This window comes from Natator depressus, chromosome 14 (assembly GCF_965152275.1).
Source record: "Natator depressus isolate rNatDep1 chromosome 14, rNatDep2.hap1, whole genome shotgun sequence".
Taxonomy (NCBI): Eukaryota; Metazoa; Chordata; order Testudines; family Cheloniidae; genus Natator; species Natator depressus.
The window spans coordinates 18,261,399-18,288,792 of record NC_134247.1 but is presented as its reverse complement, the minus strand read 5'-3'; the positions used below and the strand labels follow the sequence as shown (position 1 = coordinate 18,288,792).

General features: G+C 50.4%; 1 protein-coding gene across 6 annotated transcripts in view; it reads left to right on the top strand.

The window, feature by feature from the left end:
• The window catches only part of SEPTIN9 (septin 9), a 255,996-nt gene that overhangs the window by 182,972 nt on the left and 45,630 nt on the right, over positions 1-27,394 (top strand). Inside the window, exon 1 of one of the 6 annotated variants that reach the window (XM_074971967.1) lies at positions 2,746-2,867. The exons of 4 other annotated variants lie outside the window; for them this stretch is intronic. The gene's annotated coding sequence lies outside the window, so the exon portion shown is untranslated. Of the gene's footprint in view, positions 1-2,745; positions 2,868-24,628; positions 24,755-27,394 lie in introns of those variants that run through there. One more of the 6 variants, XM_074971968.1, reaches the window with a different exon arrangement.

Sequence of the window (27,394 nt, the reverse complement as noted above, 5' to 3'; positions counted from 1 at the left end):
CCAGTGTTCCCTCTAATTTTTCCCAGCATGTGCGGAATGATTTTTGTTATGTGCATCACCTCCATGTTGGTGCACATAACAAAATTAATGTGGCAGGGTGGGGCCGAGGGGTTCAGAGTGTGGGGAGGCGGCTCAGAGCTGGTGCGGAGGGTTGGGGTGTGTGTGTGGGGGGGTGAGGACTGCAGCTGGGGGTGTGGGCTATGGGGTGGGGCCAAGGATGAGGGGTTTGGGGTGCAGGTTGCCCCAGGGCTACAGTGGGGAGAGAGGACTCCCCTTGGGCTGGGCGTCTCTCCCCATCGGGGCTGGGCTGAGGCCAGGGGAGGGGCGCCTCTCCCATGGCCATGGCCGACCCAGGGCTGGGTTGGGGAGGGGAAGGGGCCCCTCTCCCCCAGCCGTGGCAGGTCCAAGGCTGGGCTGGGTCTGGCGGGAAGAAATGCCTCTCCTGGCAGGTCCGGGGCTGGGCTGGGGCCTGCAGAGAGAGTCGCCTCTTTATCTGGGACTGCGGACTCTTTATCAGGCATCTCTCCCTGCTGCAGCCCTGAGCGGCGCTTAATAGGCTGCTGCACAACCGTGCAGCTTAGAGGGAACTTAGGTCCTGATTAATGATGGGCTTGATTCACCACTGCCCTGCACCTTGTGTCATCATTGGCACCCAGGGAAAGCAGACAGGTATCCCTTTACGCCACCTTCCAGAGGTGGAAAAGCCAAGGTAAATGGTAAGGTGGTGGAGAGTTGGGCCCAGTGCATTTATGGCTTTACTAGCCCAAATCCACTGAAGTTCCTTGTCTTGTGTATTTATCTCCCAACAAAAGTGGTTCATAAAACTAACTTCTGCTCATTCACCTTGTTTAATAGATTGTCCTGGCTATCCTTGCTACTTGTTGTTTCTTAGCTGGGTTGGTTTAAGGGCTGGGCCTGTTCTAGCCCACCAATTCCTCTGGCTTGATTACTCCCAGCAAAAGCCTCCCTCCTGCTCCAAACACAAGGGGCTAGACTTGGCACAAGGGATTCCACACAGGCGAGGGGAGAAGTACTCCTCAGGCTGCAGTAGCCCCAGTTGCTGCTGCACCTGTTGATCTGGGTGGGGCTCCATGTAGCCGAGGGACCAGCAGCCCTGCTCCCTCTAACTCCGTTGTCTGAACATGTGCAGGGAGCCCCGATAGGATTGAAATCCTCTGTGCACAGAGGGTGCAACACTCCTCAGATAATTGCCCCCTCCCTGTGCAACAAAACCCCAGCAGCTCTGTGCCTATGTGGCCCTCGTGTTCGTGGAAGAAGAGGTAGGACTGGCCCCTCGGTGAAGTCCCAGTGTTGAACTGGAGACATCAGAACCCCCTCTGTGGCAGTGGGTCGGGATGTAGGACAAGCTATTACTAGAGGGCAGGCATAGGCATGGGAAATAGGAGTGCAGGGGGTGCTGCACCACCCCCAGGTTTTACCTGAGGCCTCCGGTCCTGCACCCAGGGCTCCACTCCCCAGCTGAGGTCCTGGGGGTCAGCCCCATGCCCCGCTCCCCAGCCGCTGGCTCTACACCCGGGAGCCCTATCCCAGCTCTTGCCCAGGACTCCATGCCCTGGCCCTCTGCTAGGATCCCGGCCACCAGCCCCACTCCCCAGCTGCTGGCCCTGTGCCCGGGGCCTATGCCCCGGCCCCACTCCCAGCCCCGCGCCTGGGGTTCTGCTTCTGGGGCCACAGGTGCTGGCCCCACTCCCCGGCCATTGGGCCCCGCATCCAGCCCCATCCCCTGCTCCCAGGGCTCCACCGCCTGCTCCCAGGGCTCCACTCCCTGCTCCCAGGGCCCGACCCCACGGCCGGGCTCTGCTCCTGGCCTCACATGTGGCGTCCCGGCTGCCAGCCCCTGCCAGGGGCTCTGCTCCTGGCCCCATGCCCCTCCTCAGCTGTGGCCACAGCCTCGGCCCCCTTATCCCTGTCTGGGTCCCCTCTTCCTGGAGACACAGCCCTGCTCCCAGCCTTAGCTTGGGCAGGGGGGTGGAGGGTGCAGACAGGGGTAAGGGGGCTGGATTTTAACACCCCTACTATTAAAAATGTTCCAGTGCCACTGAGGGCAGGATCAGGCAGCAGGAGGAAGAGCTGGCTGGGCTGGGAGGAAGATACATCGGGGGTTAGAGAAGATCAGTGAGGTCCCCTCATTCATCTCCCAGCGAAAGGCACAAATGCAAAGTGCTGTTCAGCACAACTATCATCACTTACAGCAGAGGAGCGGCCAACTAACCTGCTGTATTGGCCGCAAGGTGATGGTCCTGTGGCTAAAACACGGGGCTGGGCATCAGGAGATCTGGAGGCTGGTCACCATTCTGCTACTGATTTCCTGCATGACTTTGGCCAAATCCCTTAACCATGGTGTGACATGGGATCCCGCCCCCCACCAGTGAAATGGGGATGATAATGCTTAGCTGAGTGGCAGGGGAGTTGTGAAGCCCAGTTCATTCACACATGTGCTGTGCTTTGAGATCCTGCCAGCACTGTGGGATGAATGCTCCCTGTTTTCCAGATCGTCCCTGTGTGACAGTGCCCTGAGTTTTCGAAATCCCCATAAGCTGAGTCAGCTTCACCTCCTCTCCTTTTTAGAGCAGAGACTTTCCTCTGAATTACTGTGTCACAGAGTTTTTATTTTTAATTGGCTCTTTTGAACTGCCTCCCCCCCCCCCCGGTTCCACTCCACTCTCTGCACCCTGGGCAGTAATTATCCATCTGCACCCCCACCCCCCGCACTGTTGGGTGCTCATAATTCACAGAGTGACAAAGCCCCTTTGATCATTGACTAGTATTCTGAACCATGTGACCCTGAAGGGGGCGGGCCTTCTCTGCTAACATCGCCAGGAGCCTAGAGTGTTTCAACTGCTGGGGTGAGTCTTCTCATTCTCCCTTTGTTCTTTCCAATAATCCCCCTTCCCTCTGCCTCGCCGTGTGCTGCACGGGGACTCGCCTTCTCTCCGGCCACAGCTTCCCTCGCAGGGCTGGGGACCTGCATGCCAGGGTAGGGATGGGGGGGAAGGCAGCAATCCTAAATTGTGATCGTGGGCTGCTTTCAATGGTAACGTGCAAGGCTCAGCAGAGCAGGACGCCTTCAAGCTTCTGTCCCCCTTCTGGAGATGGGCAGGTTTCAGCAGCTCTAGCCCTGCTAAAAGCTTTCAGCCTCCAGGCTGAGTCATTGTAACCAGAGAGAGACAGGGATGGGGGAATTTTGTTTCCATGCTCCGACCAGATTCCGCCCGAGAAAGAAGAAAAGAGCTTTGTGCTTTACAGCTATCTCTTTGTAAATATTTGGCCAACTGAGCCGGGTGCTTTAGTTTCTTTCTCTCTGGTGGTTTCTTGCCCTTGCTTTGGAAGGAGCTTGTTTTGCTCTCCTTGAGACGGGGACTTAACTGTAACTCTCCTCTTGCCTTTATCTAGCAATCTCTTTTGAAAGAGTGCAGAGCGTGTTTTCCTATAAGCCCTGGGGGTGGGGGGGGGGAGTCCAAGTCGGTTTGTGTTCGCTTGAAACTCAAATGAGTACTTTTCTTTACGCCGTGTTCTCAAGTGTCGCTTTCAGTCAGTGTTCCTGCTGCTGTGTTACCCTTTAGAAGCCTTTTCATGATGAAAACTTTCAGGGCTGCAGGGAGATATAGTGAGGGGGTTGGGGGAGGGCAAGACGTTTTCTTTGCAACTGACTGGGAGCTCCCGGTTCTTAAATGATCACTTGGGGCAGCTGCTTGCATTGCAGCAGGATCATTGAAGGTTGGGAAACGTGTGTTTATATGGCATTATGGGAAAACCGTAGTCCTACTAAGTAAATGCTTTTCCTGGGACTTCTCAGACAGACAAGTGCTTGGGCGTGGGGTCCTTCGGCAGGTACAGATCCAGCAATGACTCTTACAATGAAAGGGCTTGTTTACAGGAAATGCACTCTGTTCTTCCAGGCCTGGTATCCCCAAGCAACTCATTGTTGCCTGGCGCTTTTAAATCCAAACAGACTGAGCACCAGATTCTTAGGGTGGCCCTGCTCCCTCAGCTACAGTATGCCTTGTGCTGCTTGAAGCCAGCATCCTTGTTGGGAAACCAGCTTTGTTCCAGGAAAGTTTAGACTCTCCTTTTAAAAGAGGCCAGATTCATTCCTTGGGTAGCTCCACTTCAGCCAGCAAAGTAGCATCTGGGATGAATCTGGCCTGATCTATCTAGTGCCATGAGCATCCACTGAGACAGTCTTTACCCTTTATGAAGGATGCTTTCTTTTCCATAACAGGCAGGGGCTGGGGGCTGAGCAAGCAGCTGAGTATGTAATTGTACCATTGTTACTGGCGGAGTGAGATTGTTTCCAGGTTTTTCTGTAATGACCATCACCACAGCATGCAGGATGCATTTATGTTATTAATGCAGAGAACTGAGAATGGAAACCAGTTTCTGAGTTCAGGTCCAGGTGTGTTCTGGTTCAAACCCACTGGCTTAATGTGGACTACTCTTTCATGTAAATTCCCCACCGTTGCACTGGCCTAGATGCCATGTGGATCAGATAAAGCAGGCCATCTGTAGGACCAGGGGTGTAGGGTACCATTGCTCCAGCATTTTAAAACTGACTATATAACAGAGTTGCTGAAGTAACCTACCATCCCAGGGGGGTGGGTTTCTCCTGTTAGGAAGCCTTACAGATTAAAATCTAGATTCTGGGTTGGATTCTGCTCTCAGATGCATGAGCATAGATCTTGTGATGCAAGGTTTGCTTGTACAAGCCCATACAGGAGCTGCTTTTAGTGGGTATGCGACCATGTGGGTCTTGTGTTTTTAGGGGACCAGATCTGGCTCTTTTAAGCACTTCTGTTCAACCCCTTCCAAAATCTAGCACTGTGCTGCTTTAAAATCCCCCCCCCCATCCAAGGTTAAACTGTAAATTCATGAGAGTAATTGCACAGGGCCAGCTATGACCTAGTCCTGACCCTGCTGTGAAGAGCATCGAATAAGAGATGTGGGTATATATGTTCCCCACTCTCAGCTTCATGCCTTCTATTGGAGCAATGTGCCCTAGCGCATAGAGTATTAGACTGGAGTTCAGGAGACCTAGGTTCGGTTCCTAGCTCTGCCACTGACCTGCTGTATGACCTTAGGCAAGTCACGTCCCCTCTCTGTGCCTCAGTTTCCTCAACTATAAAAGGGGGATGACGATATGTCTTTTGTAAAGTGCTTTGAAATTTACTGATGAAAAGTGCTATACATGTATTATTATTATGTCATGAGTTCATCTTGCACTCAGAACAGTTTCCCACTCCTTCTGTGCCAAAGTGTCTATACTCTTATTGGAATTGGGGCAGCAATCAGTCCCGCACTGCTTCCCTCACAGTCCCCAGTGTAGGGGGCATGCCAAGGGCAGGGCCAGGGACCTGTTGGGAGCAGGAGAGGGCATATCCGTAGCACAGGGCACTGTGGAGATTCTGCGCTGGCACACAGCTCTTAGGCTGTGTCTACACTGCATTTAGACGCCTGTGGCTGGCCTGTGCCCGCCGACTCAGGCTTGGGTTCTAAGGGGTTGTGTCATTGCTGTGTAGGCTCTGGAACCCTCCCACATTTCGGGGTCCTAGAGCCTGGACTCTAGTCCGAGCCCGGAAGTCTACACAGCAGTGAAACAGCCCCACAGCCCAAGCCCCACGAGCCTGAGTCAGCTGGCACGGGCCAGCCACTGCTGTGTAGGCAAACCCATAGGCAGCCAATGGGAGGAGAGCAGTCTCATAAACTGCTCTAATTTATGCCTGGGGCCCCACGAGCCGTGAATCTGGGCCGCACAAAGGTGCGGTGGAGTTACCTCTGACCCCTCTCCCGCCAATCTCTGCCTTCTGTGCTGAGTCTCCAAAAGGTTCAGCACAGGATGAGACCCCGTGTTTTCCAGGTATCCTTCCTGCCTAGTTCTCTTCACTGATCCTATCACCACACTGTCCCTTACCTGACCCATTGCTCTGTGCCTAGTCTTGTCTTGCTGAGCTTGTAAGCTCCTCAGGGTGCGGCTTGTGTCTGACATTGTTTTGTAATGCATCCTGTGTGTTTACAGCACTATAATAATGATGCTTAACACTATCATAAAGTAACTAGTACAACCCATGTAACACTTTTTAGTTAAGGTGAATGTCTCCTTCTGTTAATACAGCAGAAAGTCTCCTTGTCTGCTGGTGGAATAAAGTCCATCTCCTGGAGAGGACATCAGAGTGCAGTACTCAAGAGCTGTGATATCATAGTGATTAAATATGACTTTTAAAGTCTGCCAGTATTCTAACCAATAGGATAGCTGTATACAAATGAACCAAGGTCCAACTGTATTGTGATTGGTTGAGTAATCAATAATGTCTCACTTCTGCACTCAGCAATCAGCTGTTCCTAACTTTTTTGAACTCCTTTGCAAGGGAGGGACTCTAAATGTTTTCTTCTTTCCACTTGAACAGAACACAAAAGAGATTTTACATTGTAAATTATTTTAATTTTAAATACCATGGTTTTCTTATTAACGTAGCGTGGTGCCCTATATGCAATACCTAACATAGGAACCCTGTCCGTGATGGGGGGGTTGGAGGTTAGGCATGCATTGCAGGTTCTGATCCCCACACAATCCATCCAAGCCTCATTCTGGTTATCACAATGTCCTAGACTACAGTGTTGTCTTGATGTGTAGTTCAAACGAACGAGTGAGAGCCAGGACTGGGTTTTATTCCTGACTCTGCCAGTGCCGTTTTGTGGCCTCGGGCAAGTCACTTAACTGCTCTGCAATTCGGTTTATTTATCCCTGAAAGAGGGTTAATACTTTCCTATCAGGAGTGTAGAGAGGCTTAATTAATTCACAAGAGGAAATCTTGCTGAGTTAATGTTGCCAGTGCATTTCAAATGGAGTCCAGATAACAATCCCTCCAAAAATTCTAGCCTGGGTTGAAATGTGGCATGTGAAATTTCAAGGGAATTGGATTCTTTTAGGGAAGTTGAGTAATTGCTGGGAGGGCTTGATAATCAGGTTTGTACCAGGAAGTTGGTTTCAACCTTAAGTCCGGTTACCGCCTCTGTGTGACGTATATAAAGCACTTTAAGATGCTCAGGTGACAATTGTTCGAGAAATGCAAAGGATCATTATCACATACCCACACACACTGAGCAGGGGATATGGTCTTCTAACTTGCAGTCAGCTATAATTAGGCCGTAGCTGTTGCTGTCAGAAGCATGTGCCCTGGTTTCTATTGGAAAGTCTCAGTTGTGCTCAAGAGAGGGAAATGGAAGTCCATCCTCACCATGCCCTTGAAATGGCCTTCCGTGCGCCCTGAGAAGTGAGAGTGTCTTGAGCAGGGCCCTCCTTTCTCAGAATTCCAGGGTTCTCTGGAACTGCAGCATAGGAATTTGCTTTCCCAGGGGTTTGCTGTTACTTCAGCATCCTACACAGCAATAATAGATCTCCCACTGAAATCACTACCTGTAATCCCCATCCTGTTTACAGAAAGAGATGCAGCCTCACTGTAGCTCTCGCTGGGTCATAGAATTCCATGGCCTCTGTTACCTTAGAACAGTGGTGTCCAAACTATGGTCAGTGCAGAGCTGGCTGGTCATATGGCCCTCGCTCCTCTTGCTAAAAATATATTCACTCCTTTCCTAATACACATTTTTCACGTAATAAGCAATTGCTGTCATTGCCGCCGGGCTGTTATTTGATTGACAGCAGGAAGGGAGGTGGCCGGGGGATTTCTTGTGAAGTGGTTAAACTGTTGCATACTGGGAACTCCTGCTCGGGGCTCACGCTCCTTTCTCCTGCTCTGAATTTTTAAACTCTGTTAAGATCATAAATGATGTTGAAATCTCCATCCTCATCTGTGTTGCCCCCAGGTGTGTTTGTTCTTTCGAGGGCCAAGTAGTCAGATCTTAGGAACGGGAGCTAAGGTCCCAGCCAGGACCTTTGGTGCACATGTTGCTTATTGACAATCTCTTGGCTTTCGCGAGGGTCCGGAGAGCACTGCAGGATTGTTCGGCAACAGACGCTAAACCCCTGAAGCACAGATTTACATGCCTGCTGGTTGAAGGGGCCTTTGGAGCAGAGAGAAAGAAGAATCAAAATCTTCCTGAGCTGCTGCTTTAGTGGCAGCATCTCTGTATCTTCACTTTCATGGAGGCTTTTGGTTTGTTTTCTGACAGGAGGAGTCACTGAATGGAAGACAAAAAACCATGTTCTTCAGTGTTTGGGGAGGATTGTGAGTTAGATGGAGGCACCATTTGCTGTGGGCTTTCTCCTGGCTCAGCTGGAAAAGGTTAATTTTTTCCATTTCCCCCAGTAACGTTCTTTCCCCAGGATGATTGTGGGGAGCAGGGGAATTGCCTCTGTCACTTTCTCAGGGATGGCTGGGCAATAGGGAATGTCTGTAGCTGATTCTCCTGATTCATAGATTAAAAATAGTAACAGGCAGCCCCTATTGGACAGTCCACAAGAGGTGGAAAGTACAAACATTTGAAACCAGACTGGACAACAGACTTGCCCACAGTGTGTGTGAGACAGGGGCACTGACAGCTCAAGTTTTATGCCCCCTAATGTGGCTTTCTGCTGAGTTTCGTTGGCATAATTTCCCCCTCTGTTTATCCCCTCCACATTTCCCCACTGGTCAGCGACACTCACTGTAGGCTTCCCCTCCCGGAGCCCTCCCATTGTTAGCCACTGACCCTGGAGCATCTTCAGATGACGTCACCATCCTCCGTTTTCTGCCAGCCTTGTCTGAGCCTGGAGACCCTCATCTCAGGGTGCCTCTTGTCCTAACCACTAGTGCTGGGAACTGTATTGTGATCCTGTTTTCTTAGTGCAGTGTGGGACTTTGCTTTCCCATCACAAACTGTAGGCAGTGGCCAGCCAATCTCACAGTGGCCTTTGATGCCCCTTCAGGACTGAAGGCAGCCGCTAACTGGTGCTGTGTCAGACCTCGCCTTAAACAGGGGAGCTGCCCCCGCTCTGCCTTGGGCAATGGGACTCCATTCAAATGCCTCCTTCCCCCCTGCCAATGGGCCAAGCTGTTTCCTGCTCTGGGCTGTTTCCCTTTGACCCCTGGCCTGCTGGGCTCTGAATCAGGCCAGCAGGGGCTGTCGGAGGGTGGGGCAGGCCGGAGTGGGTGGAATAGGGACAATGCCAGCTAGCGGGCGGGAAAAATAGAACAAAAGGCAAGGCCTGTATTTTTGTCCCTGGTGGTTGGGGCAGCCAGCTGGCTCCTCCTTAGTGGGAGCCCAGCCCCAGCTGCTGAGCAGAAGAGGCTTCTCCTTGTTCTCTCTTCGCAGAAGAATTACCATATGAATACCGCTCTTTCCCAATCCCAATGAGGCTGGCTCCTCTGGCGCCCAAGGAAATGCAGATCGCAAGGGCGAGGCCTGGCTTTAGGCACTTCTGCAACTGCATCTGCACAGCAAGGCCCTGCTGCTTGGCAGGCAACGGGAGCTCTTTCTCCCAGCAGTTCCATGGGAATGTGGATTTGCGACTTGCGCTCTCTGCAGGGATCCAGTTTGCAGGGCATGCTCTCTTGCCAGGAGGATTAGATCAGTCAATTAGCCCCAGGCAGCAGGGTAATCCCAAAGTGAAGGTTTCAGAGGGGTAATTGTGTTAGTCTGTATCACGAGTCCTCGTTTTTTCCCAAAGTGAAAGAATCCCAGTAGAAATGGGACTGCAGTAAATTCCAGATCCAGTTCTGGGAAGGCTCTGATCTACATCAGAACTTGGTGACCTGTTCCACTCTGGAATGGCCAGACTGAAGCCACCGTAGTCCTGTGGCTCGGGCACTGCCCTGGGAGTCCTGGGTGCTAATCCAAGCCCTGCCATTGCCCTGGTGTGTGACCTGGGGCAAGTCCCAAGAGCTCGGTTTTGCCTCTCACTCTGTGTCTGTCCAGACTGGAAGCTCTCAGGCAGGGACTGTGAATCCAGAGCCTGCTGCACTGAGCCCTGATCACAGCTGGGGAATCTAGGTGCTGCTGTAATACAGATACTAATAACTAAAATGCTATCCACTATCCGCTATCTGGCTATCCACCAGAAGTTGGGATCCAAATCGGCCCGCACCAGCCAGGAGCCAAGGACATGTGTTGGGGAAGGAGTGCTGGGCTCTGCCCATCTGGGAAGAGAATCATAAGGTGCTTTCTCTTGGTGAGTTGCAGCTAAGAGGAGAGAAGGGATTTCCCTTTTGGGTCTGAGTCAAACTGGCATGAGAGGGGGAGTTAATGAGATGCTCCCAGGAGTGCCTCTCTGCTAAGTTGAACGTTAAGATACGGTGACCCTAAAGCAGGCCTGGAAATGTCTAGAAACATATTTTCTAGTCTCTCCTGAGACCAAAGAGGGAAGGTGAGACCTTTTGCATTGTTGCTGGAATCCCAACAATTGCACCCAATTATCCCCTGCTTAGACCCGTCCTCTGACCAAGAGTGAGTTGAAGATTTGGGGCCCATCAGTGTCACTCATTAATCAGCCGAAGGGGCCGCTCTCGTGCAGTGCGGGACACCCCTTCTTCAGAGGTTCAATGTGTTGCCTTCACAGGACTGGGGAGATGCCAGCTGGGGCTGTTGCACATGGCCATGCAGCATGCCACACTGCTGGGCCAGCTAAATGCATTATGATTTCCTCAAGTCCTTCCTTGGGGGCTGCTACCATCCAGTCTCCTCCATGTCATACACTGGAGGGCTCTGAGGATGCTAAACTGGAGCCTTCTACCTAATTCAGCCCAGAGCCATGCAGCATGTGATCACTGGAACCTCCCCCACTTTCCAGGGGACAGTGCTCTAAATATCAAGTCCGGAAGGTCCAGCTCCGAGTCTATTTCTAGGGAGTCAGCGCCTCCTATGCTGTTCGCTGACGTGAGTGTAAGCCATGAAGCACAGCAGGGCATGTGCTGGTGTTGGATGCACACAGCAAGCAGCAGACACTGTCACAAGTAGCTCTGCACTCTGCTGTGTGCTCCTGGGCTTGCCATGGCTGTGCTCTAATGAGGCAGCTTGGGATACTCCTGGACCAATGAGTTTGCTCTGCCAGGCCACGACTACAAGAGCATTTGCAGCTGGGGAGCAATGAAGCACTTCCCCTCCCAAGAGAGATGCTGAGGTGGAATTAGTAAGCTCCAGAGTTAACCCTTTACCTGCTGGCCTCCAAAGCTTTCTGTATGCTAGGGTGAAAAGCGGAACATTGCCACTTCAGTGGTGAGACCTAGGACACAGGGCCGCACTGGAGATGTGCTTTGTCTTGGTGGATGAGAGAGCGCCGCAGGGGTTTCAGTGAAAGCCACCTCCCAGGTATAGGGGCGGGGTAGACACCTGCTTTACCTCTCCTGTAAGGTGCTACCACTAAGGCTCAGTGAACTGACACTGATTTGAGCATTTAGGGGTCTGATCCTGTGAGGTGCTGAGCATCCTCCATGCCCATCGAAGCCCAGGATGGTTGAGGGGGCTCAGCACCTTGCAGTTTCAGAACCTGCATCTTCAAGCCCCAGTCCTGTTGCCCAGCAGTACCGTGGGATGTGCCGCTGCACCCACCCTGTGTAAGGCTGGTGCACTGGGTTCCCAGGGAAGTGGTTCCTCAAGGAGGAAGCGGGTGAGACTGGCAGGGGTGAGGGATGTCCTCCATTGAGCACTCACTCCCTGCTGGTGCTGCAGCGCAGAGATAAACAGGAAGCTTGTAACAACTCATTTATCATCACGGTGAGCTGACACGAGGGGCTGGGACCAGCACAGGGTTCCCACTTGGGTTGGGTAAGACACAGTGCTGAGCATGAGGAAACAAAATGATCCATTGTTCCCCCTGGGGGTGGGGGCCGAGGGGAAGATATTATAGGGGTACCAGAAACAATGGTGATGGGCATGACTGTAAGAATGTAGCTGGATAACTCTGCACTTACATGCCTGGGCCCTTTCCCCCCCATCTGCCTCCACCCTTGCTCATGGATTTCTTAGATATACAAGTACAAAGCATTATTATTAGCAGAATAGCATCTGCATTAAATGACAGGGCTGGTTCTATAAACAACCTGGGATGACAACACGCTGTTAATTAAGTTCTAGAAGAAAGAGCAGCACCATGGCAGCTTTAATAGGATTGTAGCTAAGAGTTTTCCCCTCTCTTCAGTGTTGGGTTGTCCTCCCTTCTTCTGGGGAGGACAGCACCAAAAGCAAGAAAATCTCTCCAACATGGGAATCTTTAGGGGCACAAAAAAACGCCTCTTCCACCTGGTTTGTACGTGTGCATGCATTGTACATTGACCATCATGAATATATAGGCACAATAGGCCTGTCCTACATAGCCCTTACTCAGGTGAGTCCGAGCATTGCATCGGTGGGATTTACTTGCGTGAGTAAGGGCACGATTGGGGCCAGCTGTCAAATGTGGATGTCTCTATCAGGGCATGCAAAAGGTACTAAAAGAATCAGCACTCAGGAGCATTTTAGCCATATACAAGCCTCAGGGAGCACCCAGTAACGAACCTAAGTTCTCTTACGCAGAGAAAAGTCCTAACAAAGACCAGCCATGCTATATACTGTTGCTAACTCTGTTCTGAGACAGGGGAAGTGCTGGCTTGCTCAGCATTGACAACAATAGTCCAGAAACCGCCTGCTCTGCGTGTGCACAGTCATACCTCAGCTGGGAGTATTTGTACTAAGACGTAACTGACTGCCTTTGTCTGGCCCGTCATGGTAACACACCACACCACTTTGAGCAGGCATCCCTTTGTTTCCTGATGCTGTAGCACTAGCTGGACCCACTACAACTTGTGGTTAAAAATAACGAAAGGCTGAAGCACTATGAGGAAGTTCTCTAGGCTACTACTTGTGCTTTGTGTTACAGTAGTGTCTGGAGGTCTCGGCCGAGAACGGGGCTCTGGTGTGCTAGGCACAGTACAAACACACGAGACCGTCTCTGTCCTGCAAATCTTACATCCTAAATAGAGAAGGCAGACGAAGGGTGAGAGGGAAATGGGCTGAGAGAATTCAATTGACTAACCCAAGGTCACCAAGCAGGTCAGTGGCAGAAAGCCCAGATCGGCTGATTCCCATTCTAGTGCCATGCAGCCTCTTTGTAACTAATTTGCTTCCATGATTCCCTTTTGCTGTTCTCCACGACTGCTGATTCTCCTCCTCAGTAGATAGGGACAGAGCGAAGGGAATTCAGAGTAGAATGACAATAATAATTAAGGTGACTGGTGAGGAGCTATTGAGAAAACTAAGGGCCTGGTACTGCATCCACTAAAAGCAAATTGAAGTTTTTCCTGTTGACATCAGTAGGGACAAGAATGGATCCTAAATATGTGCCGCTTGGTCAAATAGGGGCTTGTGTGTGTGCAGTTTTCACACCAGTCTAATGACATGGATAGAAAAACCAATTCAGTTAAAGCCTCCAGATAGACACTGATCCTGGGTTAAAGGTGCTTACACTTGCAGGGTTTGTATTGGTTACAGATATACAAAGGGTTGGACTGGTTTAAGCAACATAGTGAAACCATTGTCAGGCCTGTGTGTAGACAAGGTTGAAGAGAAATGTGGCAAACCATTTCAGAAGTGTGTGTGAGGTGCCATGCTTGGAGTAGAATTTTGGTTGGTACAGAAAGGCCGTCCTAGGAATTACGGGATGAAAGTTAGCGTGGGAAAGTCCAGCTGGCTATCAGAGAAATGCTCCTAACGGGGAGGTCTGTTTGACTTTATAATTGAATTTATAATTTATAAAGTTTATAATTCCCGAGGGAATTGGGGCAAGCCGCAGTGCTGATGTCACTCAAACTCTGATGGGGCAGAGCGCTGAAGAATCTTACTGTAGAGCCAGTCATGCTGGATTGAAACGGTCCAGCAAGCCCACTTTGAGCTCTGGGGTGACTTCCCACACTTCACTGCATTTATTTGTTCACCAAAAAAAAATTACAAGATTTTTTTTAAATGTGCATTTTTCCCCTCGCCCATTTAGTGCCGTTGGATGAGAACTGATTGTTACTTGCTGAGTGCATTTCCTGTGTGTCTTTATGCAAATCGCCTGTTGCTGTTTTTAGTTGCCCATAAATTAAGCTGCTAGTGGCTAGAGAAACACAGGTCATGGTGAAGTAGTGCCAAATCACTCTGAAAATGTCCTGAGTTTGTGGGGGCAGACTAGCTTCAAGCTGCTTTGCAATGGTTGTGCTGGGGAGTGGGAGATGTGGCTCCTGATTCTCCATTCATTCTGATCTCCACTCCATCCACTGATAGAAGATTTTAAGGGTACGTCTACACTGCAATAAAAACCCCGTGGCACAGAGTCTCGGAGCCCGGGTCAGCTGGCTCGGGCTGCGGGGCTAAAAATAGCAGTGTAGGTGTTCAGGCTTGGGCTGGAGCCCGGACTCAGGGTCTCAAAGCCCAGGCTCCAACCCAAGCCCCAATGTCTACACTGCCAATTTTAGCCCCTCAAACCCAAGCTCCAGGAGCCTGAGTCAGCTGGCCCGTGGCCATGCCATGGATCTTTTATTGCATTGTAATCGTACTCTAAGCCACTGCCCCATCCCTGTGTTCTCAGCCTGGTGTAAGCGAGAGCAGTCTGAGGGAGCTGCAAGAGGAAGTGGCGTAGAGCAGTTCCACTGGGGTTATTAGCCAAGCAGTCCGTTCTGCTACCGAACAGCTCCTTTATGCTGCTGGAATGGCTTAAAGCGGGCTTTGTGGAACAGTGAATTGGGAGCTTGGTGCATACATTTTTATGTGGCAGGAGGCTACGTGGGAGAGAGGTGTCCAAACTTGGAGCCCAGCGGGAGGCAACCCAATCTTGGGGTGCAAGGGCCCCTTCAGACCAGCTGATCCATTCAATCTCTGGTTAATCAGCTGCTGGCTGCAGTTAGTGTTCGGCTGAAGGTGGCAGATGAATTTCTAATGTAGGGTGAGGAGTTAGCTATTGATGGTCTCCTCTCTAGGTTCAGGACCTCCCTCCCATAAGTAGTGGGACAACACTCAAGTCTTCACTGCAGGAGGGGAGCTGTCAGCTACCCATCAACCAGAAACACACTAGAAGACGCAGGCAGCTCCGAGGCAATGTGGCATGGGAATTAGTCTGCTCTCTTCCTCAGCCAGGGCAGCAGATCTCTAGCTGTGGCCCAAAGAGCAGGCCTCCCCACCTTCTGTAGGTCTGAGCATCACTGTCTCCAAGGTGACCTTTGTAGCTGCGACACTTGTGTTTGTCTAACAACCTCTACGTGTAAAGGCAAATCAGTAGCTGCTGGGCCTGATCCTGTCACATTCTAGGTGTCTCCTGAGTGCTCTCAACTCCTGATGATGTCAGCACATCGCACGACCGAGCTTGTGTCCTCGGTGAGCAGAGGATGATGGGAGCATTTTTCTCCTGTGCTCCTTGTGTGTGTCTGGCCCTGGGCCTGCCTCTCAGCAGTGACTGATGGAGCACAGTTAGAGGTCGCTGGCCTAGTGGCGCTGTGGGTCTCCCTGCTGCTAATGAGCCGCGCTGGAAGGAAGGGTGCTGCTGCAGTGGCAATGCTGGGTGAAGGGAAGTGAGTCGCACCCTCTTGGCAGAGCAGCTGACACCTCCCAAGGATGCAGAGTCGGCTTTGCATATCAACCGATGGCAAAATCCAGAATGGTTCCTTCTGTCCGTCCGTCCTGTGCCTGCTGGTGGACGCGAGCCAGGCTGGAGGTGTCGGTCTGCGGGAGCTGTTCTTTCCCCTTCCTAGCCAGGGATCAGGCAGCCAGGCCGAGCTCGCTGAACAGGAATGTGTTGTTTTTCTTAAGAGTCACAGAGCTGAACTAGCTGAGCCCCAGCTCCTTTTCCCAAACTTGCTGTAGTTTCACCTGAAAGGGTTGAGCAATGCGGAAGGTATGTCCAGAGCTGCCCGTGTGATTTGTTGGGCCCCTAGTCATGGGAGGGAATCAGGTTGTAAATTGGCTCTCCCTCTGGTACTTTAACCCGGGGGAGTGTCTGTGAGAGAGCGAAGGTTAGACTGGCCCAGGACTTGCAGAGTCTGAAGTGCCCCAATACGCTGCTTGCCCTACTCATGTGTTAAGACCAGGCTTGAATTTTACGGAGCAGGCTGTGGGAACGAGCTGTCAGAGCGGATGCATTTCCCACACAGATGTTCCCTGCGCTGCAGCAGGAGGGAGAGATCATAGGTGGCAAATGGAAAACTGATGCTTCTCCAGAAGATACGAATGATGCAGCTTATTGAATTCAGGGAAACAGTCAGAATTGCTCCCTGTTTCTTGCCAATCAAAACAAATTTACAGCTGCAAAAGTACTTGATTCCAAAAGTTCCCCTCACTATCTAAAGTACTGATATAGTCCTTCACAGTCTTTAGTGTAAAAAGAAAAGGAGTACTTGTGGCACCTTAGAGATTAACCAATTTATTTGAGCATAAGCTTCGTGAGCTACAGCTCACTTCATTTTCCACTTTTATGCATCCGATGAAGTGAGCTGTAGCTCACGAAGCTTATGCTCAAATAAATTGGTTAATCTCTAAGGTGCCACAAGTACTCCTTTTCTTTTTGCGAATACAGACTAACACGGCTGCTACTCTGAAACCAGTCTTTAGTGTATTTACCTTCACAACACCCCTGTGAGGCAGAGCAGTGCTATCATCCCCACTTTACAGATGGGGGAACTGTGAGGCTCAGAGACGCTAAGTGACTTGTCCATGTTCACACAGGAATTCTGTGATAGAGCAAGAACTTGAACCCAGGTCTTCCAAGTCCAAGGCCAGAGCCCTAATCGCTGGACCATCCTCCTCTCACTCTTCAGTTTCCCCCCACTCAATGCTCCCATTCAACGCTGCGTTCTCCTGACTCTTAGAACCATTGATAATGGAGTCTCTTTACCACAGCATATGGGGGGCAAAAAATTTATGGCCAAAACTCTGGCCAAAAAGATGACTGGTGAATAACCAGCTACTGCAAATGTCTGGGGAGTTGTTTTTTTTTGTTTTAAATCTGTTCTCAAACAGGAACTGCAGCTAATTAGTGCAAGTCTCTGCTCTCTGCATTGCTCCTGTTGCTGGGGCTGCCCCGCAGTGGCAGGACCGGGTCTTGTTTGCTCTGAATCCTTGGAGTTTGGTTTGGGTTCATTCACCCCCAGAAAGTGTAAGGTTTCCCTTTTGTGGGATTAAGCCGCTAAGTAAATTTCTGCTTGCAGCCCTGTTCAGAAATGAATGGGGTCTTTGCCCAGGCCCAGGCCCAGGCATATGCTAAGCAAGGATTATGCTGTTTAAACAGGGAGTTCAACCAGTGCCAAAAACTGACAACTTGAAGAAGAAAATTGCATTTTATGTAGGAGGAGGGACTCGGGGCTCTGCCACAATCGAATGTAACAAATATTAATATCTAATTCCAATACAATGATTATAGCTAACTCTTATATAGTTCTCTTCACCAATAGATGTCTAAGCGCTTTACCCTGGAAGACGTGTATTATTGCCAGGACCGGCTCTAGGCACCAGCAAAGCAAGCACGTGCTTGGGGCGGCACAATGCCAGGGGTGGTGGCATTCCCGCATTCCTTTTTTTTTGTTTTTTTTTTGGCTTGGGCAGTTGCGCTCTCGGAGCTTGGGGCGGCAAAAAACCTAGAGCCGGCCCTGATTATTGTCCTTCCATTTTGGGGCGAACTAAGGGATAGAGAGGTGAAGTGTCTTATCTAAGATCTCAGTGCAGGCGAGTGGCAGCTGATTCATTGATTCATAGATTACAAGACCAAAAGGAACTATTGTGATAATTTAGACTGACCTCCTGCATATCACAAGCTTCCCGGAATTAATTCCTGTTTGAACTAGATCAGATCTTTCAGAAAAACATCCACTCTTGATGTAAAGATTTCCAGTGATGGAGCCTCCACCACAAACAACCCTTGGTGGCGACTAGTGGGGAGGGACACAAAGAGGGGCATGCGGCCTCACCACTTGATGCCCACACATGACTCCTCCCAGCCCAGGGCCCCCACGCTCTCCCCATCCTGTCTCTTCCCTATCCCACGTTACCTGGTGGGGGAGGGGGGGCTCTGTCCTGCTGCACCACGCTGGGCAGCGTCCCCTCCCAGGCAGCGTGGGAGAGTACAACAGCCGGGCAGCATGGCCGGAAGAGGAGAGGCTCTGGCCCTGCCTCTTCCCTTCCGGCTCTGGCCCTGCCAGCTGCTGGCCCCTTGCCGCCCCCGCTCCCCCCCCAGCATTTGGGGAGGGTCATGTGACGCTCTGGGCCCCTCCCACCCATCGCCCTTGAATGCTTCCAATGGCTAATTACCCTCACTGTTAAAAATTTGAATTGCACTGGCTAGAATCTGATTTGCGGACCAGAGTCCTTCCCTGTTCAGTGGCTCACACTGCCTTCTATTGACTTTAATGGAGCTTCACTATGCTCTGAATTTGCTCCATTTTCTGCTCCTGATCTGAGAGTTGCGATACAAGCGGCTGGAGTTTCCAAGGTGCAGAACACCTGCAGCACCCATTGAAGCCAGTAGGAGTTATGGGTGATTGGCACCACTGCAAATTGGGCAATTTTATTTACCAAAAATAAAATACAAACAGTTTGGTGTCTGAGCCCTGTTGCTGTGCGGTAAACCAGGGATCAATGCGATGTGCACCTATATGGATTGTAAACCACTCTTCAGAGCTCTGTTGTTAAGAGCCACAAGGCAGAACGTCTGGCTGCCTGCACTTTGCACTCTGTACTGTGTCCAAAATAGCGTATCGATTGCCGAGTTAAAACTAGAACCCAGCAATCCTGTCTCCTAGCCTGGTGCCCGTCCAGTGGGCCATATGGCCACCCATTCCAAGATAAGCAGCTGCGGACCCTGGTGCAGCCTTTGGATGGGATTGCCCCAAGGAAAACCTGGGCTCCTGTGGAAAGTGCTACTGGCACTGGTGATTCATGACTATAGATACCACGGAGTCTCCTCTGGGAGCCGGTACTGAACCAGTGCCCCAGCAGAATTTCTGGTAACCTGGGCTGCTGCTGGGCCTAATTCTCCACTGCCTTGTACCAAGGGGATATAAAATGCTGCCATTGGTGTGCATGGAGAATTTTGATCTGGTCTAGTTTTACACTCACACGTGTAAGTGGCTGTGCAAAGGAGGGGAGAATCAGGCCCAGTGTTTTGGAGGAGATGCAACACTGACAGCGTGTCCCCTTGTGCATAGTGCAAATCTGTGACGCTTCTCACAAGAACACGGGGGGTTACCCAGAATTATTCCTAGCCCCAAAGTTTTTAGAGAGAGGCAGGATGATCTTGTGAATTATGACCCTGGACCGGGGTGCAGGAGTCCTGGGTTCAATTCCTGGATCTGCTATAGATGTCCTGTGTGACCTTGGGCAAGTCACTTAATCTCTGTGTTGCTCACTAGCAACTGGGGATAAGAATCCTTCCTGCCACTAACCTGCTGTCGTTTTGGGCAGTAAGCTCTTCAGGATAGGGACTGTCTCTTCCTATCTCCATTTATAGAAACTAGTATAATTGGGCCTCAACCTCAGCAGCCTGTCGGTGCTACTACAGCACAAATGTGAGAGGTGGTCGTGTTGCTGTACAAGCGATTCCTCTGTGCCAGTGATACTCCGACTGAGGCTTCAGAGCCTCAAGTGAGTCTTTAATGGGTCGCTGGAGCCTCTTTGCAGTGCGTGATGTTAAAACACAGTGTGACTTAACTATTAACCAATCAGGAGGCTTTTACTATGTTATTAACCAATTGTAGTTGATAAAATAATAATACTTAGTCAGTCATGTTGCGTGAGAATGATATATGTGGGGATATATGTAATCTAAATATTTCCCTGTCATACTGTTTAAATATGACTAGATAGTACTGTAGTAAATGGAACAATGAATTCACACGACTGTGGCTCTTTTGGGTCACGTTGATTGCTAATTTGGCTCCTGAACCACTGAGGTCTTGAGTATCACTGCTCTGTGCAAACAGTCTACAAATAACTTTGATGAAATGTACTGTTCTAAATGCCCAGCGTGTCTCTTTGGTAGAGTCAGGGGATGTCTCTTTATAGTCTTTGTGCTCGGGGGCTCATTGTCCCCACCCTTCGATCGTTTCTCTGGGTGGGCTCTTTGTGTTGCCTGTGCAGCTGAAACAGTAAGTCCAATCGAAAGAGCGTGTAAGAGTCCCATGATACGTGAGCCACCAGCCCCACGGTATGTGAGTTACCAGCCATGATGCAGTGTTTATAGATGTGCTACAGCAGTGGCTCTCAAAGCCAGTCCGCTGCTTGTTCAGGGAAAGCCCCTGGCGCGCCGGACCGGTTTGGTTACCTGCCACGTCCGCAGGTTCGGCCGATCACAGCTGTGGGAAGGGCGGCCCACACGTCCCTTGGCCCGTGCCGCTTCCCGCAGTCCCCATTGGCCTGGAGCGGCGAACCGCGGCCAGTGGGAGCCGCGATCAGCCGAACCTGCGGACGCGGCACGTAAACAAACCAGCCCGGCACGCCAGGGGCTTTCCCTGAACAAGCGGTGGACCGGCTTTGAGAACCACTGTGCTACAGTGCTTGACTTGTTGAGGGGAGAAACTTTTTCTGCAGTTTTCTGCTGCTCACAAACAAGGCTAACATCACAAATCCGAGTCTGTGTGGAACAGTGAGGACAGTAGTAGTACGCACGGCTCATGCGGCGCCTCATGGCCTCGGACACCATCCGATGGTCCAGGGACATCTACATTGAACACACACCGGCCACCGACAGTACCAGGAGGTGTGAGCCGGTACGACATCGTGCATCAACTATGGGAAAGGGACTGAGAGACTTTTTCCATTGGACCATATGAACTGGAACCATAAACTCACTGAACATTAAATCCCACCAAATGAGGGTAAATCCATCCTCATCATCGTATCCACTCATTATACTCCACACCTGAACATAGCCATTATATGGACAACATACCCCCATATGTCAATGTCTGTACTTTGGCCCGTTAAACTTTTACCCCCAATCGGGGAGATTGCAGATTACGTATTCCTTATGCCACCCGTTCCTAAACCGAATTTCGCACCCCTTGATAATCTGTACTTTATTCCCTGATAACCAGAAACTTCTATGCTTAAACTCTGTACCATTTTCTTTTTACTTCAACATCATCTTAATAAAATTATTAAATCTGTAAAAAAAGAAAAAAGACTTCAGTTTCAAATATAACAGGCTGGCCAAGCATGTTATGTTCTCCCTCCAGCAGCTCACTCACGCAGAGGATAAGTACTTGCTACTGCTAGCAATTCGTGGAGTTACTCCTTTAGTTCAAGGGATAGAAGTCCATGCTGTTTGGGTAAAGTTTCTGGTTCAGTCCCTGCTCGTGACCCAGAGTAGGGACATTTCACAAGCATCCAGGAAATGGTTGTAATCCTGAGCATGTGTAATTGTTTTAATAATAGTTAAGTGTAGAGTAGCCACCATTTATAAAGTCAACACACATCTGAGAGACCGCACTGATTTCCTGTTCTAAGCACAGATGGAAAGTGCAGCACCTCAGACACAGCTGCGTGCTAACTCTTGGCACATGATGGCTTTTCAGTGGCAACCATTTTATATTGATAGCTCTTGTTCGAAGGCCCCGATCCTGCTCTCTTTAAGACATTGACTTCAGCATGAGCGTGACTGAGCCCTACATCAGCAAGGCCCTGTCACGGTTTAGTTCAGCCTGCTGGCTTGCATGACCCAGTCCTGGCCCTTAACCTAATGAAAACCTGGAGTGACCTTAAAAAATGATGGGCCCAGCTGCTACTGGGCAAGGCCCTGTTTGGCATCTAGCGTAGGATTTTCACTATTAAGGAGCTTAAAACACTAATACTCATTGATAGGGTTTAGAGCTTTATTAAGTCATAAAAAGTGGTGTAATCCAGCTGCAGGGTAAACAGATTGAGGCTGGATTTCCGGCCTCGGTTTCAACGCAGTGACGGCACTTTCTCAGCAATTGTTATTTGTGGCGATCAGTAAAGTGAGGGGCCGGAATCAATCCTGTGCAGCCTGTTTTCCAGCCCGTTTTCAGAGGGATACATGCCAACTTCAGCAACCTTGCCAGAGCTGTTGGCAGCCAGGGGAAGAGAAGAGAAGAGAAGGCAGCCATCGGGATGAGCGGGGTTAACGTTGTAATCGGCAGGGACCTACCACCGGACAAGGGAAATAAGGCGGCTCAAGCCAATTCTTAGGGGAGAAGGAAAGCAGAATGTGAGTTATAGAGCCTGCCGTGGACAACAGAAAGCAACAGAACAGGCACAAAATACTACTTGAAGTCCAGGGGTTTAGTCACCAATTGGGTTTAGGTTGCACGGCCTTTGGCTGATTTTCCTGCAGAAGAGTATTTCGTACACGGCTAGGATCCCAGAGGGCTGGTGGCATAGCAGCAGCTCCTTTGGTCTAGTTATCCGAAATCTGTCTAAGGGTTTGATCTTGGAGGGAGGACTGCTGATGCTGATAACACGTCTGATCCGTGCGTTCTCCCTACCCGGTTTCAAAGCAGTAGGGGCGCACAGTTTGATCTTTCTTCACCTCTTCAATGCCCTATGATCCTGGTCCTGCAATGTACTGTCTCCTGGGATAGCTTTATATATATATATAATATCCCTGAGGATCAAAGAATCTAAGCAACAGTATTGGAGCCAAGACAACCAGGTCTCAGAACAAGGGAGCCATTTTAGCCTTAATCTGGGGAAGACAATGGACTTGGAGAATAGAGGAAGGAGTGCCCTTAAATTAATTTGCTGAGCCAACCAGCCTCAGCATGTCTCCATTTCCGTGGTCTGTGTGATCTGGTGCAGAGATGGTGGACAGGTAGGCAGCGCCCACGGTGCAGTGACCACTCCCGAAAAGCACTGGGCACCAAAGCCTGGTTCCATTCATCCCAGGACCTGGCCGGTTCAAGGATAGCATCCGGGCTCGGGCTGCCTAAGTGCGCCAGTGCAATGACAGCAGTGGCGCCAGGCATTGCAGCCTCGCCATTTTACATTGTGATAATCTTCAGGAATCCCGCCTTCCTGCTTGCACTGGGGGAAGTGGAGGCTAGGGAGGCCCTTCTAATGCAAATATTTGAGGATGTCAGCTAGGTAATGTTGGGGGTGGGGTGGGATGGAGGCTGCCTTTGGGTTTATTTACTGTAGCAGACTGCTGTGTGGTTGAAATAATCCAAGGGGCGCTCCCAGGGGCTGCCTGGCTTTGTATTCCATCCCACTAAAAAGTCCCCACTAGCTGCCATCCCTTTAACTATGAAAAGAGCCTCTGTTCGCACAGCAGGCCCCAATTCCCTATGACACTAGGCACCCAGAGGCGAAGTGCCAGCCTCACCCCAAGGATGTTAACAACATCCTGCTGCCGGCACAGCTGGGAGGGGACCATAGCTCCTGCTGGCACCCCGGGTTGGGAATGCAGGGGCAGGGCAAGCAGGCACTTTGCCCAAACTGAAGCGGTGATGCTGTGTTAGGAGGTAGCATCACAGCACACAGCCCTCTGGGGGTGGTTTTGAATGTGGAGTCAGGATGGGTGGGTTTGCCCTAATGCCCTGTGTATAATTGTCAGTGCTTTTTAACCCTGGTGGAGCCACAGTGTGATTGAAAACCCCCCATCCTGCCCTCGGTGAATATGCAACCATGTAAAATGGGGCTTGCTCCAGTGCAATTTACCCTGGTGAGTCACTGGGGTAAGTTGCAGTGTGCAGTGTGTCTTCACTAGAGGTTTGTACCCATGCAGCTCCATGGATGTCTAGACAGGGCCTGAATCGATCTCTGCTGCTGATGCTCTTTCTCAGTGAAAATCCCTGCTAAGACACTGCCATTCCTGATAGCCATCTAGTCCAATCTCTAAAGCTGGCAAGCACCCTTCAAGGGAACTGGTCCCTATCACTCCATTGAGGGCATGCACAGTATACACAGTACAGATACGTTCTCACAAGTAGACACAGGCCAAGCCAGCTAATGAATGCATCCGATGAAGTGAGCTGTAGCTCACAAAAGCTTATGCTCAAATAAATTTGTTAGTCTCTAAGGTGCCACAAGTACGCCTTTTCTTTTTGCGAATACAGACTAACATGGCTGCTACTCTGAAATCTCTCAGAACTGTGTATCCAAATGTCCAGGCCTTTTCGGGCCTGTCTACACTGCAGTTAAGCACCGTGGCTAGCCCATGTAAACAGGCTTGGACTGTGGGGCTGTAAAACTTGCAATGTAGATGTCCGGGCTTGGGATGGAGCCTGAATTCTGCAAGGGGAAAAGGTCCCAGAGCCCAGCCTGAGCCTGGATGTCTACACTGCAGTTTTACAGCCCCGCGAGTCCGAGTCCACTGACCCGGTCAGCCGTGAGTATTTCATTGCAGTGTAGACATACCCTTTGTCTTCACAAGCCTTAACTCTCCAGGGGCACAGTTGTTTCCAGCAGGACTACTGAAATTGCCCTGCAATGCAGCAGCCTCCCTGCCACAGGCAGGGCACTTCCCACTCCAAACGGGTGGGGTGAGGGGTAGGGAGAGCATGGGGTGGTCCATCTCATTGCAGGGCATCCTAGGAGGATGGGTGGGCATACATAAGATTCTGGTAAAGAGGGTTATATGCCCTTTCAAAAGTGGCCGTGGGAGGAGGGGTGGAATTCTGTTGACTGTGGGGATGGTGGCAGGGAGCAGAAGGACAGGAAAAGGAGAGTGCTGGGGAGCGAGTCCCCTTTAAGAAGATGTGTTTGCAGGCTGACTGCAGCTAATCAAGGGGGAGCTCACCATCAGGACAGAGCAAGGCAAGTGGAAGGAGTTAGTTGATTAGGGGGAGGAGGAAATCATTGCAAGCTGACTGGAGGAGGAGAAGCAGCACCAGCAATAAAAGCAGCCAGGGTAAGTTGCTGTTTCCTTTCTTTGCTGAGGTTTCTGCTTGCATTGTATGCAGTGTTGAAGGCAGGATGGAAGAGGCTCCTGGTAGCCTGTGCAGTGAGCTGAATTCACAGCAGGCATCTCTGCCTAAAGCACAGGGAGGTATTTTAACAGTATCTTAAAAATTCTGAGGTCTGGAGTGGAATAGCTTGATAGCAACGTATCTGAAAACCCATGGGAGTCCCCTAGTTAGTGTAATGGACCCAGGCAGATGGAGTCAGGAAACAGCGGCTCTCTGTGTTTTAAGGGTCTTGTACCGTGGGGGCTGCCAATACTACTCCATCTGCAGGGCCTGAGACAAAACCCCCTCAGATCACATGCAAGGTTCAACTGGTAAACGCTCAACACAGGGACCTCTCCCTCCTGGTTGTCCTTCCCTTGTATTTATAATTAATTAGCTCAACAAGACAAGCTGTTGTTTCTTCTCCCTCCTCAGTTGGAGCCCTGCTTACATGCCCAGTATTGTTTGGGATGGAATGAATAGGAGGTTGTATTCCTAGCAGGAAGATGGGAAAGCCTCGGTGCCGGCTAGCACAGGGGCTGCTGTTGGAATGAAGGGGGAAGCAACTGCTACAGGCAACCTAGATGGTAATGTGGGGGGAAGCAAAGGGGGATATGTGCTCTGCTGATATCGGTGTGCCAGAGGTGTTCCATAGCCTCTCCAGGACTAATTTGTTAGTCTCTAAGGTGCCACAAGTACTCCTTTTCTTTTTGTGAATACAGACTAACACGGCTGCTACTCTGAAACCTGTCCAGGACTAACGTACCCCTTGTATAGATGAGTTCCCAGACTGTAACCCTAGCAGCACTCTTAGTAGAAACCACTGTATTCTAGGCCTCCCTGTCTTGTCTTCCTCCCACATCCTGCTGCTTTGACCTCTAATCCACAGGGAGGCTCCCTGGACATAACTCTCCTTATTACAGTCAAAGAGGTTTTAAATACCCCGCAACAGCTCATTGGCTGCCCTTGAATGCCTGTCAACACTGACGCCTGTGGCTAGTTTTACTCACCCAGGTGGCCTTGTAGAAGTCATTGGGACGGCTCAGGTCCCTCAGATGCATATGTGCAGGATTGGGCTAGGTTGGGCAACCTGCTTTCTCTGTGCCTGTAGCAGCTCTTACTCTGAAGGTAACGGTGCCTGAAGCTGGGCAAAGAGAGATGGGGAGTTTCTTCCAATGACACTCATTTAACAACCTGCTTACTCTTTTTTCAGCTAATTTAACTAGGGTCTACTTCCATTTTTAAAGGGAAAAATGGGACTAAAATTCCACAGTTAAAGCCATAACACAGGCCAGCACTGGTTTGTGTCCTTTCTCTGTCCGTCCTCTGCTGACCTCTTACACCTGGGACAGGACTATGGGCAGAGGGGCTCTTCTCCCTGGGGGGAGGGTGACAAGCTTTGTGTCATTCATTTATTTAAATAATCCCCCAATCATTCCACTCCTGTTTCTCAGTGGGGAGTAAAGTAGCTGGCAGTGCAGAGTGTCTTTCTGAATATAGGGTGTCTGGGAGGGATGGCTTTTTTCCCCTGTATCCTGGCCTTTGCAGGGAGTTCATTGATCCCACCGGAGAGGATTTTAGGGTATGACCATGCCCCATCCTAGCTGATGGCCCTGAATGAAGTTATTATACAGGTAGGACTTAATTGCACTTCTCAGCTGCACCTGGCTCCAGAACCCATGTTCAGTGTGCTGAAAGCTGGGTATTGTGGGAAATCAATCCAGGGATGTCCAGGAGAGCTAAGCCATGTGCCATAACTTAGTTTTTTCTCTTGGAAACAGTCTTTGTGAGTGGGAAAGGGGAATAGGCTAAATGACAACACATCTTGTTTTCTCTAGAAATGTTGGCTTCCTGCACTTTTGTCTGTCACTTGAGCTGTACTCTCCTGTGGTTAGAGAAACCAGGGCATGTGGTTTCCTGTCCTCCCTGAGAGGACTGGTGTGTGGGTTAGAAAGATGTTGAGTCCAGCAAAGTGAGACTGAGTCTTGGTAGCTGGTGCACAGCAGGAGGGTAGATGGGCAAGACTTACATGTCCTGATGGACGGCTCTCCTTCCTTCTCAAAAAGCCTGAGATTACAGCATTTTCCAAAGTGCAGAATAGAACCGACTGGCTGGAGACCTCTCAATTGTTCTTCAGAATCTCAGCTCTAATTATTTTAAAACACCAGCTGGAGACTGTCAAGAAAACATTCAGCAAGTGTAACTGAGGCAGAGACCTCTGCCTGAGTTTGCCGAGAGCCTGAAACAGTAGCTTTCCAGTGTGAATGGCCCCATTCATTTCAGTGGGTGCTAACTGAGACCCCAAGCGTGATACTTTGATTGCGAACAGAAGTGGTACAGGAATCCTAGGTGAGGTTCTCTAGCTTGTGTTAAGCAATAGGTCAGACTGTGGGATCAAAATTGCGCCTTCTGGCCTTTAAAACAGGAAATTATGAACTCTCAACTATTTCTCTGCTCATCAAAGCATGGAAGAAAGGAAAGGAGGGGTCATATTATGAACTACATCAGGGTTTCCCAAAGCATGGGTAGAGGGAAGGGAGGGCATGTATAAATTAAAATGTGTGGGCCTTTAACGCATAGCAGGATCGCAGGGGACCTGCAAG